Source organism: Rhinolophus hipposideros (assembly GCF_964194185.1).
Source record: "Rhinolophus hipposideros genome assembly, chromosome: 3".
Lineage (NCBI taxonomy): Eukaryota > Metazoa > Chordata > Mammalia > Chiroptera > Rhinolophidae > Rhinolophus > Rhinolophus hipposideros.
Window position 1 is genome coordinate 16,538,049 of NC_138049.1, and position 17,953 is coordinate 16,556,001.

Sequence of the window (17,953 nt, forward strand, 5' to 3'; positions counted from 1 at the left end):
GCACAATGCATGAATCAGTAATGTCACTCTTCAGTTGTTTTGACATTTCTTTCATCTTGTGGGCAGATTGTATTTTCCAAACATGGCTGCAACAATTTCTACCAGCCCATATGCTCTTCTAGGAACTTGCTGCTCCCCAGTGAAGAGGTGAAGAGAACTCCCTTCCCCTTAAATCTGGGCAGGCTTCTGACTTGCTTGTAAGAAGCAGAACACAGCATAACTGATGTGTCGTAACTTTTAAAACTAGGTTATATGTTTGGGGTGATTCAGCTTCCATCTTGTTCATTGAAATACTCACTCTTGAAGCCTTCCACTGTCATGTAAACAGTCCAACTTTCCTGGGCTGCCAAGACATTTTAAAGCCCAACAGGGAGAGGCTCTGAGACTACATGAAGAGAGAAAGATGCCTGAGAAGTCTCTGGGTGCTTTGGTTCACTGCTTTCTCAGCTCTAGTCTCCTGACTGCAATTGGGTAGGAGACCTTGAGCCAGACCCACCGAGGCAAAACCTTTCCTAAACTCCTGTCCCACAGAGATTGTGAGGGATAATAAAATGATCAGTATTGTTTTAAGTCATTTAGCTTGGAGAGAGATTTGCTATATAGCAAGAGATAACTAGAATACATCTATTCCTAGGAATTTGATAATTTCTCCTACCTTTAATGGAATTGCTTAATTTGTGCTAGGCAATCCTTTTTCAGATATCTCAGTAACAAAACCTAACTAGCTATATTTACTTTTGGGTGTAAGTCATGTAAGGCACTTAAGTTGCTGCTTCATTAAAAAATATATGAACTTGTCATATACTTCATGAACATAAATATTTGATTCATTAACATATCATATATGTCTCTAAGCTCTATTTCTATGTCTCTATGTGTATGATAATTTTTTAAAATTTATTGGGGTGACAATTGTTAGTGAAATTATATAGATTTCAGGTGTACAATTCTGTATTACATCATCTATAAATCCCATTGTGTGTTCATCACCCAGAGTCAGTTCTCCTTCCATCACCATATATTTGATCCCCCTTACCCTCATCTCTCTTCCCCCACCCCTCTTACTCTCTGGTAACCACTAAACTATTGTCTGTGTCTATGAGTTTTTGTTTCTCATTTGTTTGTCTTGTTCTTTTGTTGTTTTTGGTTTATATACCACATATCAGTGAAATCATAGGGTTCTCTGTTTTTCTGTCTGACTTATTTCACTTAGAATTATACTCTCAAGATCCATCCATGTGTCACAAATGTTCCTATATCTTCTTTTCTTACTGCCAAATAGTATTCCATTGTGTATATATACCACAACTTCTTTATCCATTCATCTATCGAAGGATATTTTGGTTATTTCCATGTCTTGGCCACCGTAAACAAAGCTGCAATGAACATTGGAGCACACGTGTCTTTATGTATAAACGTTTTCAAATTTTTTTGGTAGGTACCCAGGAGAGGGATTGCTGGGTCATATGGTACTTCTATTTGTAATTTTTTGAGGAACGTCCACACTGCCTTTCATAGTGGCTGCACCAGTCTGTGTTCCCACCAACAGTGTATGAGGTTCCTTTTTCTCCACAGCCTCTCCAACACTTGTTACTATTTGTCTTGTTGATGATAGCCATTCTGACTGGGGTGAGGTGATATTTCATTGTGGTTTTTATTTGTATTTCTCTGATGATTAGTGATGTTGAGCAAATATGATAATTTTTTAAATGCACAGAGTACTTTTTTAGAAGACAGTTTAAATGGCATATACAAATCAATACCTGTAGAGTCCAAAATGAACACAACCGAACTGAATGAACACCATCACCAAGTTTGAGAATATGCAATCACGTAAGTCATGATAGCTACCTGGTTGTCAGTGGAAAAAAAATGCCAACCACTTTAAGATACAACCCAATTTTGATATGTTAAAATGTGAAATTTTGGAATTAAATGAACTATGACAGTCTCTGTTCCTCTCTCATGGCATGTATTATATATAATTTTTTGCCTTGTATTCTAAGTATTTGTATATACCAATATCACAAATGCTACTTGGACCGGTCTATTTACCTTCATACCTGTAGCAGTTTCCAACTTCACGCTGTGCACACTGCCTTGCTATAGGGAATCAACCATCCAGATTGACTCCATTTTAATATCACACTTTGTGATCTCAAATCCTCATATCTGGTTCTCAGATTTGCTGGGCAATTCTTCATACTTCTGTCTGGCTGGGGGTTTCATTTCCCTCAGTGACTATTCTAAACCTCTCCTGTTCTACTGAATTTTCCAAGCTCATTCCCACCAACCTAAGCCTTGAGAAGCAACATGGCTTAGGGGAAAGAAGCAAGATTTCACGGTACACAATGTTGAGTATGTAGATTGTGTGGCTTCTGGTAAACACCTTCTCAAATCCTTATATGCTTTTTTTTTTTTTTTTTTTTTTTTGGTAAAGTGAGAATACTATTACCTTCCTGGGAGGGCTACGGTAAGCAATAGGTAAGGTTTTATGTAAACTGACTAATGTCAGTGTGCCAACCCATAACAACATTAGTTTTTGTTTTTTTTTTTAAGTTCCCTTTCACCACCTTCTCCCTTTATTGCTTCCTATTTTGTGGAAAAGATAAAGATCATCCTTTCAATTGCTCTCCATTCCACCTTAAAATGTACCTATATCTTGACCCCACCTGTCTTCATTGCCTCTTGTCTCATTGAGAATATCCCTATTCCTTCAGAAAGTGTGAACATAGCATCGTAATATCTTAGTTTCTTCATAGATGAGAGAGAATGAAAGTGCCCATTCACAGTGTTGTTTTTTTAGGATATAATCAATTAATATATCTCAAAAGCTTAGGTCATTTCCTGGTATATAGTAAGTGCTAAATAACTGCTCACAAGCAGTCATAGCCATCTTGACTCTCATACTGGGTAGCTGGCAGTGAATAGGCTTTATTTAGTGTTCATTCTAAATGACTTGAGGTCAAGACAAAAAAGGGAGACGCTAAGCTAAGTTTTGAGTATGGGTAGCATTAAAAAGAAGAACTAGAAATGGTGGTGAAAGAGGCTAAAATGACTTCTCTGCCACCAAATAAGGCCATATTTTTTTTTTCTTGAGATTGTTACTCTCATAAATTCTTCCCTGGTCTCCATTTTGTAAAACCCAATGAAAATTGTACTTTGAATAAATACTCAAGAAGTGAATACAACTCCTGTTTTCAAATAAGAGTTAATGGGAAAATGGAGTTCATATACAGAATTTCACTTTAATTAACTTTCAAGGGCACATTTTTTTCAGTTTACAGAAACTACTTCGTGAATTGGGACTTGCCTCAAGCTCCTAAACACCTTGTGTCCTTACGCACATCCGCTGACCTAGGAACACCTACTGCCACTTGATAGTTAATCCTAAGGCAAACCATTAGCCTTTGCAGCTTGAAAAATTATAAATTACCTAGTTTTCAAGGCACTACCTTTACCTCTAAGGATATAAAAATAATGCAAAAGTTAGATTTTATTTTCTTTCAAATAATGATTAACTTTATAAAGAGTTATTTTAAAGATCTTTCATTATTAATTAAATTTTACAATTCATTAGCATTGTTTATTCATTTTTCCTGTAACTTTGGACTTGATTAACATGGGTTTCAACTCATGGTCACTACCTTGTGAAAGTTATTTTACTTTACTGTATAATTGTTTTCTTCATATGCAAGATACTGTGTAGGTATCTTGAAGATACCTACATCTCATGAAGATTACATGAGATAAGGTTGAAATCAGATAAAAGGTAGCTAGAATATAATAGGTGATTAAACAAAGCTTAATATCATGGCAAGCTTCCCCAATTCCTCTTGACCTTTTATTTCTTTCTTTATTTTAGTATATGGGCAGGACTACAGGGAGAATTTTTCAATTTTATCAACAGTACATTTTATCTTCTCAGGCTATGAGCTTTTAGAGCATTAAAGTAAAGCTCCTATCTATTTAATCTTTAACAATCCATGTATGACTGTAACTATTTCTCTCTCACTCTTTCTTATTAGAACAGTTTTCCTCAGGTTATTCTCCATTAAAAGATATGCTTTAGATGATCTTTTCTGGAGATAGGACAGAAACCATACCCAAACCTACATAAACTCGATTAATGAAGTTTTTGAGATTACTTATGCTTTCTAAACTTATATATTAAACTCCTGGAGGGTTGAAGGCATTATCTATGTTTATTTTAAATAAAAATCCTTCTTTTTAAAAAAAAAAACAATCAGCACAAAACACAATCCAGGGCCTCTGAGATGTCAGTGGAGAGATAGTCTCCATCTGCTCCATTTGGTGAAGGCCAAGGGCAATGTAGACCATGGGCCCAATTGTTATCATCAAAATTCAACATTGCCTTGACTATCTCTCCTTCATCACTCTTGCCATCTTTCTGTTGACTTCCAGAGAGTGAGACTCTGCATCTCATTTAAAGTGCTTGTCCAGGAGAGGCCAGTAGTGCAGTATCTTTCTTTTTTAAAATTTAATTAAAGTTTATCAGGGTGACAAGTGTTAGCAAAGTTACATAGGTTTCAGGTGCACAACTGTGCAATACATCATCTATATATCACATTGTGTGTTCACCACCCAGAGTCAGTTCTCCTTCCATCACCACATATTTGATCCTCATCTGTCACCCCCCTCCCCTCCTACCCTCTGGTAACCACTAGACTATTGCCTGTGTCTACGAGTTTTTGTTGCTTCATTTTTCTGTCTTACTCCTTTGTTGTTTTCAGTTTTATATCCCACATATCAGTGAAGTCATATGGTTCTCAACTTTTTCTGTCTGATTTAATTTCACTTAGCACGATAATCTCAAGATCCATCATGTTGCTGCAAATGGCCCTATTTCATCTTTTCTTATGGCAGAATAGTGTTCCATTGTGTATGTATACCACAACTTTTTTTATCCAATCATCTATTGAAGGACACTTTGATTGTATCCATCAAAAACAATCAAACGTCTAGGCTACAGTACATAAAGCTGCAATGAACATCGGAGCTCATATATCTTTACAGATAAATGTTTTCAGATTTTTGGGGTAGAATTACCATATGACCCAGCAATCCCAAGAGAGGGAATGCTGGGTTATATGGTAATTCTATTCTTAATTTTTTTGAGGAACCTTCATGCTGCCTTCCAAAGCAGCTGCACCAATCTGTATTCCCACCAACAGTGTGTGAGTGTTCCTTTTTCTCCACAGCCGCTCCAACATTTGGTATTATTTGTCTTGTTGAGGATAGCCATTCTAACTGGGGTAAGGTGATATCTCATTGTGGTTTTTATTTGCATTTCTCTGATGATTAGTGATGTTGAGCATTTTTTCATATGTCTGTTTGTCATTTGTATGTCCTCTTTGGAGAAATGTCTGTTCAGGTCCTCTATCCCATGTTTTAATTGGATTGTTTGTTTTTTTTGTTGAGTTGTATGAGTTCCTTATATATTTTGGATATTAGTCCCTTATCGGAGGCATTGGTTGCAAAAATCTACTCCCATTTGGTTTGTTGGCTCTTTGTTTATTTTTATTTTTATTTTTTTTAAGGAGGGCACAGCTCACAGTGGCCCATATGGGGGTTGAACCAACAACCTTGGTGTTATCAGTACCATGCTCTAACCAACTGAGCTAACCAGTCACCCCAGTTCCCTCTTTATTTTGTCAATGGTTTCTTTTGCTGTGCAGAAGCTTTTTCAGTTTGATATAGTCCCATTCATTTATTTTAGCTTTTATTTCCCTTGCCTTTGAAGTCAAATTCATAAAATCCTCTTTGAACCCACGATCCATAAGTTTAATACCTATGTTTTCATCTATGCAGTTTATTGTTTCGGGTCTTATGTTTAGGTCTTTGATCCATTTTGAGTTAATTTTGGTATATGGTGATAGATAGCAGTCTAGTTTCATTCTTTTGCACGTGGCTTTCCAATTCTCCCAGCACCATTTATTGAAGAGGCTGTCTTCTCTCCATTGTATGTTTTTGGCTTCTTTGTCTAACATTATCTGTCCATACTTATGTGGGTTTATTTCTGGGTTATCGATTCTATTCCCTTGGTCTGTGTGTCTGTTTTTCTGCCAATACCGTACTGTTTTGATTATTGTTTCTCTGTAGTACAAGCTGAAATCAGGGAGTGTGCAACCTCCAACATTGTTTTTTTCTAAAGATTGCTTTGGGAGTATCTTTCTTAATACCTTGCAGCTCAGCTCAAATGTTTATCTAGACTTTATGTAAGTTACAGAATAACAAAAGCTACTCACACACACACACACACACACACACACACACTTAACAGGGTAAATATCTGTATCCTTATGCCAGATGTAGCACCCAAGAACAAATTTAAGGCCCTCCAACTTTTTGGCTTTTATATCCAAGAAGGCTGAGAGAGCAAGAGTAAGAAACTCTTTTGTCTCTTCCACATAAGATCCATTTTCTCTGTTTCAATTTAACTAAGGTGTGTCTGTCTACCTCTTCTCCACTACTGACACTAGAACCTTTCTTCTCTATGTCCTTGTGGACCTCATTATACTTTATTCAACAAACATTTATTGAGTACCTACTATGTGCCGGAATAAATTAGGAACACAGTCTATGAGGTCTGACAATTAATTTTGCGAACTAATCCTAGAAAAAGTTCTACATAACTCATTGCTGAATATCACTATGGTCACCTTTGAAGTACTTCCCTTGGGAAGCTATGCACAGACACGGGTGCCTACTCCACCCTACAGAGCAATTTTGGAACTCTTTTTCTGGAATGGCCATCAGAGCCATCATCGTATTACCCTCGATGTCCTGAATGTTATCAAAATGTTTTCCTTTCAATATTTCCTTTATCTTTGGGTAAAGAAAGAAGTCATTGGGGGCCAGATCAGGTGAGTAGGGAGGGTGTTCCAATACTGTTATTTGTTTACTGGCTAAAAACTCCCTCACAGACAGTGCTGTGTGAGCTGGTGCATTGTCGTGATGCAAGAGCCATGAGTTGTTGGCGAAATGTTCAGGTCGTTTAACTTTTTCATGCAGCCTTTTCAGCACTTCCAAATAGTAAGGTTAGTTAACTGTCCAGTTAGTACAAATTCATAATGAATAATCCCTCTGATATCAAAAAAGGTTAGCAATATCATTGCAACAAGTTCGTGAAATTAATTGCCAGACCTCATATAACCTTTATCTTCTTGGGTCATATTTCTTCCTGTTCTAGTCTATTCTGTTGCCCAGAAAATTACTAATTCCATGGTTCATATGTTTAGGGATCATTAATTTATATTTATCATGTTCGTGTATATTATATTCCCCTTAAATAATTCAGCAATTGTGAGACCCTTCTGTATATAAGAATAGTAAAGAATTTGTCTCTAAATAGAAAATGTGATTTGAATAAGATGCTTGGAATCCACAGTTAAGCACAACAACAGACAAATTCCCGATGGCACCAAGAAAAGCACTGACTTCAAGCACTGGCCTTGCCATCATGCAGCCAAGAGGCTTGGAATGAGTCATGTAACCTCACCAGACTGCAATTTCTCTATATGTAACATAACAGGTTTGCTAGATGATGTCTCTGGACTTCACTCTAAATTCAATTGTGCCATGTGTCTTATTGTTAAACATGTTCTGGTATTTCATTTGACTTGCAAGATAAAAGATGATAGTTTCAGAGAAGGCAATTGGCTGCGGAGCCAGTCGCTCACACTTATCAATTCCATACTACGTGCTTCACATAGAACTTGGCACCAGTGGGGATTAGCTTGGTAGGCTAAGTTCCAGATACGGTATATTCTGGGCTCTAGCACCCTTTCCCTGGAGTTTCCCAGGGACTCACATGCAGATGAAAAGACACACAACATAAATAAGTAACTCTCCCAATTTTCTAGAGTTTCCAATTGCAAAGATGTATGAAAATGATGAAATAATCTCTTTGTGGTCTTATTGAGTATTTTTGTTTGTTTAAGAAAGTATTAGTATTAAAATCTGTGGATCTGATTTTTTTTCAGTTTCTCTGATCCCCAGTTGGCAAACAACTAATACTTCAAACTTAAAAAATGTTTCCATTGAACAGGTTTTATAATTTTTCATACATTCATAAAAATAGTGAACATGCACAATTGCTAAGCACCTAACTCCTTAGGAAGCACATTATTATTTTATTAGTGCTAATGCTATAATAATAACATGTGGAAAAATCCTGAGAGCCACAAGGTTAACTCTGGGGAATGACGGCGTGTTGACAACTCTGCATTCACAAGAGCTATCCTGGATTATCATTTCTAGCACTTCCCTTTTTCTTGCTTCTTTTCAATTCTAAATGATATAGCCTTGACATTATAATCTACGTAAAGCACCCCCATAATCATATTAAGATTAAGGAAAATGTGCATGGAAAACTTTATTTATCCCTAGTTACAGTGAGTAAGAAGGAGCTAGGTAGAAGAATTTTTGTGATAGTTTATATGCTAACAAATAATCACAGGGTATAAAGTGTACTCCCAAAGCAGATTATACCTTTTATGCATTTAATGATAATCATACTTCCCTCTTATCTGATATGACTATCTTCCATTTAAATATCAGCTTAATTGATGCTTATCAGTTAATAATGATACTATGATCCAGGCCAATTATAACAATTCTTTCCTGTAAAACTACAGTTGTTAGAAAAATGTTGAGTAGGAAAATGTTTAAATCCTGACATTAAAATGTCTGTGATAAAACCAGGAGCTTTGAATTTCATGGTCCTTTAATATTGCCTTTGAAGTAATGAAAAAGCCATTTTCCACCACTTGCTTCAAAGACTTCACTAATAACATCTTCCACAAAGGACCGATCTTTTTTTTAAGCAGGATATTGTGACGTTATTCTAAAGCATTTCAAATTATATAACAAACTTTTACTGGAATTTCTCAGTCTACCTTTTTCATTCTCTCTAACAGAAAAACTTGTTAAACAGGTTACTTCATCTTAACCTCATGGAAATGCCTATGACAGAACATCCATTATTCAATTCAGTTCCAGAAATAAGGAGAACAGTTGGGGGTGGTAAGGAGGATGAATATTATAAATAATTTAAAGAACGAAGAACAAGCATTCTCCTTTGGTCTAAACTTCAGGTTCACTTTGGCAGAAAAAATTGATTTGATAGCCTTGTATTCACCCCTGGTGGACACTTGCCCTCTACACCATCCTCCCCTATAGTACGACTGGCTGTCCACTTCGCAAGGGCTTGGTGGTAAGGAAATCACCAGGGCTTAAACGGGTCTACAGAATCCAGGGGTCTTTGCAGACATCTGTGTGTTAAATTCTAGAACAATTTCTGTGTGCCTTGAATACTCAGCGACACAAGGAGTGGAATTTTGGAAACTCCTGGAACAGGGCTAATTCAAAAAAACAGTTCATGATGAAGCTTCCCAGGAAGGAGCACAGAAACCCAAGGAGAAAATCAACTTCTTCTTTCACTTCATATGGAGTCTTTGGCTGGGAAACTGGAAAGGGTAGTTCTGCAGAATGCACACGAGAATATCACAGATAGTCTGGACTAAGGGAAAGGTGACTTGTGGTAATAATCCCAGGCTTTGGGTCTGTGCAGCTCAACTTTTCTGGGAGTATCAGGTACTAGACGTGAGAGTGATTTTAGGAAGTGACCAGTGAGGAACTACAGGGCGGCTCTACTGGTTGAAGCTAAAAAAGAAAATGAATGAATGAATGAATGAATGAATGAATGAATGAAGTAAAAATTCAGCTCTAAAGAAAACCTTCCCATGATTGCCCTTCACTCACACTTCTTTGCTTGTTCCCTCCCTTTTCATAGCAAGGGTAACAGTACGCAGCTTAGAACCACTGTCAGGACGTCAGAATAGTGCTGGGTATATACTTAGGTTAGCTATTCTTCTTATTATTATAATTTGGATTTATCCATTTATAGATGCTGATGGTATCTTTTAGAATGTCAAACTGGATCAGCCAGCATAGTATTCATATCAATAATAGTTTTACAGAACAGTTTCCTGAAGTATTTTATGGCATCACTTCACTGGAATCATTACATCCCACAAGACTGCTTGGGTCAGACCTAGTGATATAATATTGAGTCTTATGTTCTAGACCAAATAAGATAAAACTTCATCTTGGATAATTTTTCAATTAGCCTTATTCTAGGAATTTCTACAACAAATGTCTTCAAATAAGTCACTGAAAATGACTCAAATCTCTTCAAGTTAGGAATGTCTTTTAAATGTCCTTCTCTTCTGCTGAAATTTGAGTCGATTCTTTCTTATTGTATTCATTTTTGCTAGATTTTAAAAAGACGAGCTGCCTACAAAATATTTTCAGTATTTCCTATTGGGAATGTGGGAGAGGTTACATCTGAGTTAGCAGGTAAGATCATATAAAAGACAAGATGGCCAGTTTATCTCATAGAACACAAAATCATAAACTTTTAGGGCTGCAATGGACATCAGAGAGCATCTAATTCAAGTACTTCAAGTAAAAAGTGAGAAAAAAGAAGCCACCTAGACCATATGCTTAATGAATTAGAAATGTGACTATTAATATAGCATGGTGATAGATACTAAATACATAGTACACATATAGCTAATAAAATATGGACCCTAAATAGATACTAAATATGTATAGCTGGAATTTCTCAGTCTACCTTTTTCATTTTCTCCAATAAAATATATCTCTATACACATCTATACAGCTATATAGATATGTAGCTAATATAATATGCATAGCTTATATATATAATTAAAATAATAGATCCTATTTTGGCAATTATAATGCGTAACTATTATTTTGGTAACTATGATGCATGAAAGGCAATGAATTGGTAATCCTGTTGATGACTTCCAGTTAAATTACACACAGAATTAGAATAAGCATGTTTTTCATAGTCATAGCCACTCGACTCAAAAAAAATATGGAGAATCTAATCTTAGTAGCAATCACCATATTTAATTTAAAAACGGGGGAGGAATTCTTAAAATATTTTTTTAGAGAATTTATTTTAAGTTATATTCAAGATACAATTTTTTAAAAAGGAAGACTCTTTACAGTCCTAAGGCTAATAATTGGTATCCCCAATCTTTTCCTATATTGGAACTCAAATATATATTTAACTGTCTTACTTTTATTGGAGAAAATGGAAAATACAAATGGTAGAGGAAGCCTGAGTTTACCTCCATAGTATTTGAGCTGTCAAGTAAAAATGCTCTGTGTGATGCAGTTGGTTCAGTTTTCATGATTGGGGTCTGAGGTTGTGGTTGGATCCCCGTATGTATTTTTTAAATTAAATTTATTGGGGTAACATTGGTTAATCACATTATATATTAATATTAATAATTTTCAGGAGTGCTATATTATAATTCGACATCTGTATATTCTATTGTGTGCTTACCACCTGAAGTCTAGTTTTCTTCCATTACCATACATATTTGACCCCATTTTACCCTCATCCTCCCCCACCTGTATTTTAACCAAGACACCTGATGCTTAGTTTAAGAAACACAGTGTCATGCAGGGTCTCAGTTGCCCGCTCCCCGCACAAGAACACAGGATATGGTGACGCCATAAAAGAACACCAATGGATAGAGGGTTCATACAACTATATTGTCACGGGGTGTTGGGTCAGAGATATAGGAAGCAGGAGCCACACGATCGGCAATCTGCAGTCCGCTTCTCTGCCAACCAACAACTTGCCAGTGTAGCCACAGTAGTTATATTAGTGGCTAGTGGCTACTGGTAACAGCTGATGGTTACCCAGCCACAGCGGATGGCCATCTGATTATAGCTGACGGCCATCTAATAACTGAGCCAGCACCTTTCCACATGAGGCTGAGAGCCTGGAAACTGCTCTCCTGGCTCTGTCCCCACACACAGTTTGCTTCCTTCATACCATGACTCTACCTTGTCTGCTTCCTTCCAAACATTCCGGACACAGTATTTTGAATGAAGCAGATAACTGATTAAAAAATTTTGGCAATAAATGCTATAACCGAGGGCAACAAGGACATAAATGTCTAGACAAAATCACATCATAAAGCATGTAGAAAAAAATCATAGCCTTGACTGAGGTTCTGCATAATCAATGAAGCATTTCACACTGTCAAATCCTGGATTTTCCAGTGGTGAATGGGCAGTCACATTCATTAAAGTGAATAAAAGTTGGCTGGCTAACAATGAAAGTGAAACCACAAAGAAACAACAGTGAAAATTTAGAGGTAATGTCTTGATGTGACATGCTGGAAACTTGCTCTATATTTATAGGTAATTTATAATTTTTGCTTTCATAAACTTCCAACAACAGTGCTATCCTTTCTTTTTTAGCCTATTCTGCAGAGAATGTTCCAGCTTATAGGTTACCAATGGGAAAAAAATCCACACGTGGACTAAATAATAATGACTAATCAAGGGTCTGTGTACAGTCCCAAGCCTACAATCTTTATTGAGCATCTGGACATAAATACAACCTTTCAACTGCGAATCACAGTAACATTAGGTTTCAGGAACTAAAGGTGGAAAAAGCTATTAAAAATAGAAAAGACACAATTTTTAACCCATAAGGGCATATGCTTCTGGGAGGCACTTTCTGGCTTCTAACGTTGCCTATAGAAAGATCACATGAAGCTACCTGAGTGTGCGGTGTCTAATTTGTTTTCCTTCACCTTACAGCTCTGATGAGTCCTCCAGGAGTTAGGTTAAATAACAAATGCCTGAGCATCTTCGCTAAGATGCTCAGGTGGGTCTGGAGTGGTCCAGTCACACCAGGAAGATCACCTTCTCTGGTGAGAAGCGAGGGGTCCTGTGCTGGTCCAGCAGCACTTCGATTCATGTACCATCTCTTGAAATACACTGTAAAAAATTCTTAGTAATCAGGGTCATCTGATGGCAGGGAATTTGAACTCTCAAACCATTTGAGGAATCAATTCCAATTGATTTGATACCACAAAGGAAACTTTAGAATCAGTTTTCAGAATTCTGGAGTCAGAAAGCAGAGCTCTGGAGGTGAGCTCTATAGCCTGAGAAAAAAGGGGTGTATTTGTTCAGGTCAGCAGATGTTTCCATCCATACAATCTTTATTTCTCCTACCATTTCTGGAAAGGGCATCCACCATGCCATGAAGAATATATAGGTTAGAAGCTACTTCCTTATATTCTGTGATAGGGAATGACGCAAACTTGGTGTCTTTTTATAGGAACATCAGAAAGGTTGAAGCCAAGGGCCACACTGAGGTCTTCACACATGGACAGATCCTGTAGTACAGCTTCCAGGCTTTTCCATTGAGAAAGGAACAGACAGGAAGAAAAATCTTGGCAGGGTTTTCATGCCGGTCATGAAATTTACATCTATAAATAAAAATGGATGCTGAATAAAGGAGCACAAAAAGAAATAGCACACATCCAGCAAATATCTTATCTAAGGGGAAGCTAGGACAGTGAGGTCCCACAAACCATGAAGTGCCTGGTAAATGGATTCAAGGCCCTATGTTTTATTTATGCTCCATCTCCATCTCCATCTCCATCTCCATCTCCATTTCTATCTCTATCATCTCTATCTCTCTCAATATCTCTATCATCTCTATCTATTTGTATCTCTATCTCTAAAAATCTATATCTATATCTATATATAAAGATCTATATCTATAAAATATATATCTATATCTACATAGATATATATATTCTATCTATATATGTATCTATCTAACTATATAAATATATGTATATATATTTATACACAGAAAGTGCCAAAAAATTATACACATTTTAAAAAAGGAAAAAATTGCATTAAAATTGTAATATTCAATATATACTGATAACAAAAGATGAACACAATTCATGTATACATTTTTGGCACCTTTGGCATATATATGTACACACACACAAATATACATATATATATACATATGTACACACACATACACACATATATATGTGTATATGTATATATATATATATATATATATATATACACACACATATACACACATATACATATACAAATATATATATATTTACCCCCCACCTCCACCCCAGGAAACAATCCTAGGAAATCAACTTGCTCTCAGGCAGCGTATATACTCAGGCACCAAATATGTATAATTGTCAACTGTGTATCTGTGATATCTATACTACTGTTACCACTGCTGCCTACTACTTTCCTTCTTTCCATTCCTCCCTCTGTTTCTCCTTTTATCCTTCCCTTTTTATTCTCCTCTCCTTCCCTTCTCTCCCTCCCCTACTTTTCTCCTTTCTTTCACAAGAGACAAGAGATGATCCTTATCACCAGAAGAAATAATGTGAAGTGTTCTTCCATGGATAAAGAAGATGTTGTGTGTGTGTATATATATATATATATACACACACACAATGGAATACTACTCTGCTATAAGAAAAGATGGAATAGTGCCATTTGCGACACATGGATCGATCTTGAGATTATTAATTTCTGTCTGAAATTAAATCAGACAGAAAAAGTCGAGAACCATATGATATCACTAATATGTAGGATATAAAACTGAAAACCACAAAGGAACAAGACAAATAAAGAAACAAAAATTCATAGACACAACCAATAGTTTATTGGTTACCAGAGGGTAAGGGGGGGAGGAGGGTGGTGGACGAGGGTAAACAGGGTCAAATATATGGTGATGGAAGGAGAAGTGACTCTGGGTGATGAGCACACAATGTGATATATAGATGATATATTACAGAATTGTACACTTGAAACCTGTGTAGTTTTACTAACCATTGTCACCGCAAATAAATTTTAATTAAGAAAAGAAAAACAAAAAGGAAGGGACCCAACAATGTGCTTTACAAAAAAGAAGTCCTTTATTGCCACAAAATTACTCTGGGTTAGCCCACTATATTTCTACAATAAACAACTTCAGGAGTTTGAAGAGAAACAAAATCAAGAGTGGCTAATTCAAGTCCATTTGGAGGAAACTGAGAACTAGGGATATGAAATTGGCATGCTGAGGTCACACTCTTAGACAAATAAAAAACATTTCCTGATAAACTTAGATTTTTTTAAAGGTCTTCGAGAACATTTACTCAACAACAGAAACAAAGTTTAAGGAAAAATTCCCTATGCAATAGTCATTGTCATCACAAATTATACTTAGGGGCCTAGAATGAAAAGAAGCAAAGGAAAAAACACAGATGGAGTGTTTTCTTGAGTCTTTATGTGAAAAGGCCAAAGGGTCTGGCTTTATATGTTGCATTAAAACAACAACAAAATGCTTAAAACTTTTCAGTCCATGAAAGGATAGCGTGAATCAGGAGCAGTTTTCTCCTTTTGCCTAAGTACAGGCCAAAATGTGGCCTAGACAGCTTGGCTGAAGAACTCAGAAGGATTTCTGTTGAAAGATTTTAAGCTCTGAAACACACAACTGCCAAGGGAAGCTGTGAAGTTTCTTTTTCTAGCAGCCTTTAAGATGATATCTTTCAGGATTAGTTGATATGTGATGTGACTGCGACCTGTTTTACCCTTCAAAGCTTCTAAGAGGCCCCAATTATGTCGTTTAGGCTCTGATTTTGTACAAGCTTGTACACTTGGAATGACAGTATATTAAATGCAAAAGTTTTGAAAGAATTAAGCATTATCCCGGTATTGAACATAATGACACTAGTTTGGATTTACAAAGCAGCCTCATGATTGTTTTGCCTTACCTCTCTAGGGGTAGAAAGGGCAGGCTTCCCCCGCTCCCTCCATTTGGAGGGGAGGAAAAAGAGGCATAGGCAGGACAGTGACTTAGTAAAGTCACAACTGAGTGCCAGGCAGAAGTGGCCTTGCAAGAGCCCTGATCTCCCCACATACACTCTTTCCATAGGGTTTCTACCTTGCTTCTTTGAGGAATCAGGACGCTAGTCACAACTCTTTATTAAAAATAAAAATAAATTATACAGAAAAACAGGATTCCCATTTATATTTTCTACAAAGCTGATTTTTATTCCTTTAATAAAAAAGAATTCCTTTTTATCTTTTTTTAAATTGTATTTTTTAAACAGCATTTTTCTGGGAACCACCCAAATCAGAACCTTTAGGGGTATTTGTTAGAAAGATTCAGAGACTCCACTCATGTTATACTAGATTAGAATCAACATCTCCCAAATCTGTATTTTAAAAAATCTCCCGGGTGATTCTTAAGCATTGTTCTAATTCATAAGTATAGTGAAATAAATTCTATAACCTTGCCCTGAAAATAACAACTATTTAATTGCTGCCAAAGAACAACAACAAAAAGTGTGTAGGCAGTAATTCTACAATAAAAACATATCATTATTCAAGTTTCATGGCAAGATGTCCTAAAATATATGCAAGAAACATACTGCCTAAATCTTGTTCCCAGTGTCTAAGTTCTCTCTCTGCTTCATTTTTACAGGTCACACTGATATTTATGAGTCTGTGTGCAATTTTATACCAAATTAAGAATGATCATCTGCCTCCTTTCTCTGACTCAATTTTTATAGGATTGATCCTGTATAAATTCAATATTCTTCATACTGTTATGCTCAAATCCACAAGGAAAATCTACATAAAAGCTGTGTGAAAGGTCTTCATTGTAATCAAACAAACAACATGAACAACGAGAAAAATCCATCAGTGTCTGAGAAAAGTAAATCTTTGATAAGGTCAGTATATAATTCAAACTTGCCCCACGTCCAAATTTCCCAACCTTCCCTCGGAAAAGGTGCTTTCATGTAATTGTCACCTCCTTGCAATTTTTCAAATGTTAGCTTAAATTTGAGACTCTCTTTAGCATTCAAATCTTTGCTTCTCTTTGCAATAGCACTTACAACCTGAGCAGCCCTGAAGAGCAGCAAACTTCTGTTTGCCAATAGAAGTACTACGAATGAGTTTTGATTCCCAGCTGATGAAGTTGTACATGTTGCAGTTGACAGATGTTAGTTTGTGAAGGAGTTACATATGCTTAAAATACCTTTTCATTTATGGTGAGAAAGAAATAGCCATTTCAAATGTGCTAGCTGATCTGTTGTCCTCTGGCCAAAAACTCTTTATGTAGAAATACCATTTTGCACAGCACAATCTCAAGAACAGCAACAGTAAGACAGGAGGATTTAACCAGAGACAGCAAGAGATCTAAAGAACAAAAACCCTAGCTCCTATTAAGTGAAAACAAATTAAAAACCACGCTGGGTAGCTGCTGCCTGTTTACCTTATAAAATCACTCTTTCAATGTTATCTGCTAGAAATCATATCACTGGATTCTCATGTGACCAAATCCAAGCAGAATTAGTGTCAAAAAAGCTGTAGCTCTTGCTAATTCACCTTAGTTACAAGGGACTCATTATGAGTTACCACTAGTGGGTCTGTGGACAAACAGAATTATTTAAGGAGATAACAACAAGAAACTTGTTCATTTACCATGGGCCACTGGTGGAAGGTAAATTGGCACAACTCCTGTGAACAGCTTGGGGGCGGGATGTACTGAGCCTTAAAAATAGCTTGTGGCCTCAGAATTTAACTTCTGGGGATTTATTCTAAGCAAACAGTTAAACATATTATGGAAAGGTGAATGATAGGGACAGTCATAGTGGCTCAGTTTGTAACAGACAAGAGTCAGAAGCCACACAAACAAGCTAAACACAAAACACTTGTCAAACGATGGTATAACCATTCATTGGCTATGCACATTTGTAAAGGCATGAGAAATACTCAGGAAATATAATTTAATTATTGTTTATATCATTTAATGCTCTGCCTATATTATTTAACAGAAAAGGAGTTTAACCAAATATTATAATTTGTGGAATCCAAATGTGTATGTGCGTGTGTGTGTGTGTGTGTGTGTGTAACAGACTTGTGATGAATTTCCCAGACTAATGGTTTATCTTAAGAAGGGACCTAGAACGAAGGCTGGGTTTGAGTGTTTAATGTACACCTTCTGTACAGGGACAGAAGGTGTATCTACATGCCCAGGAAG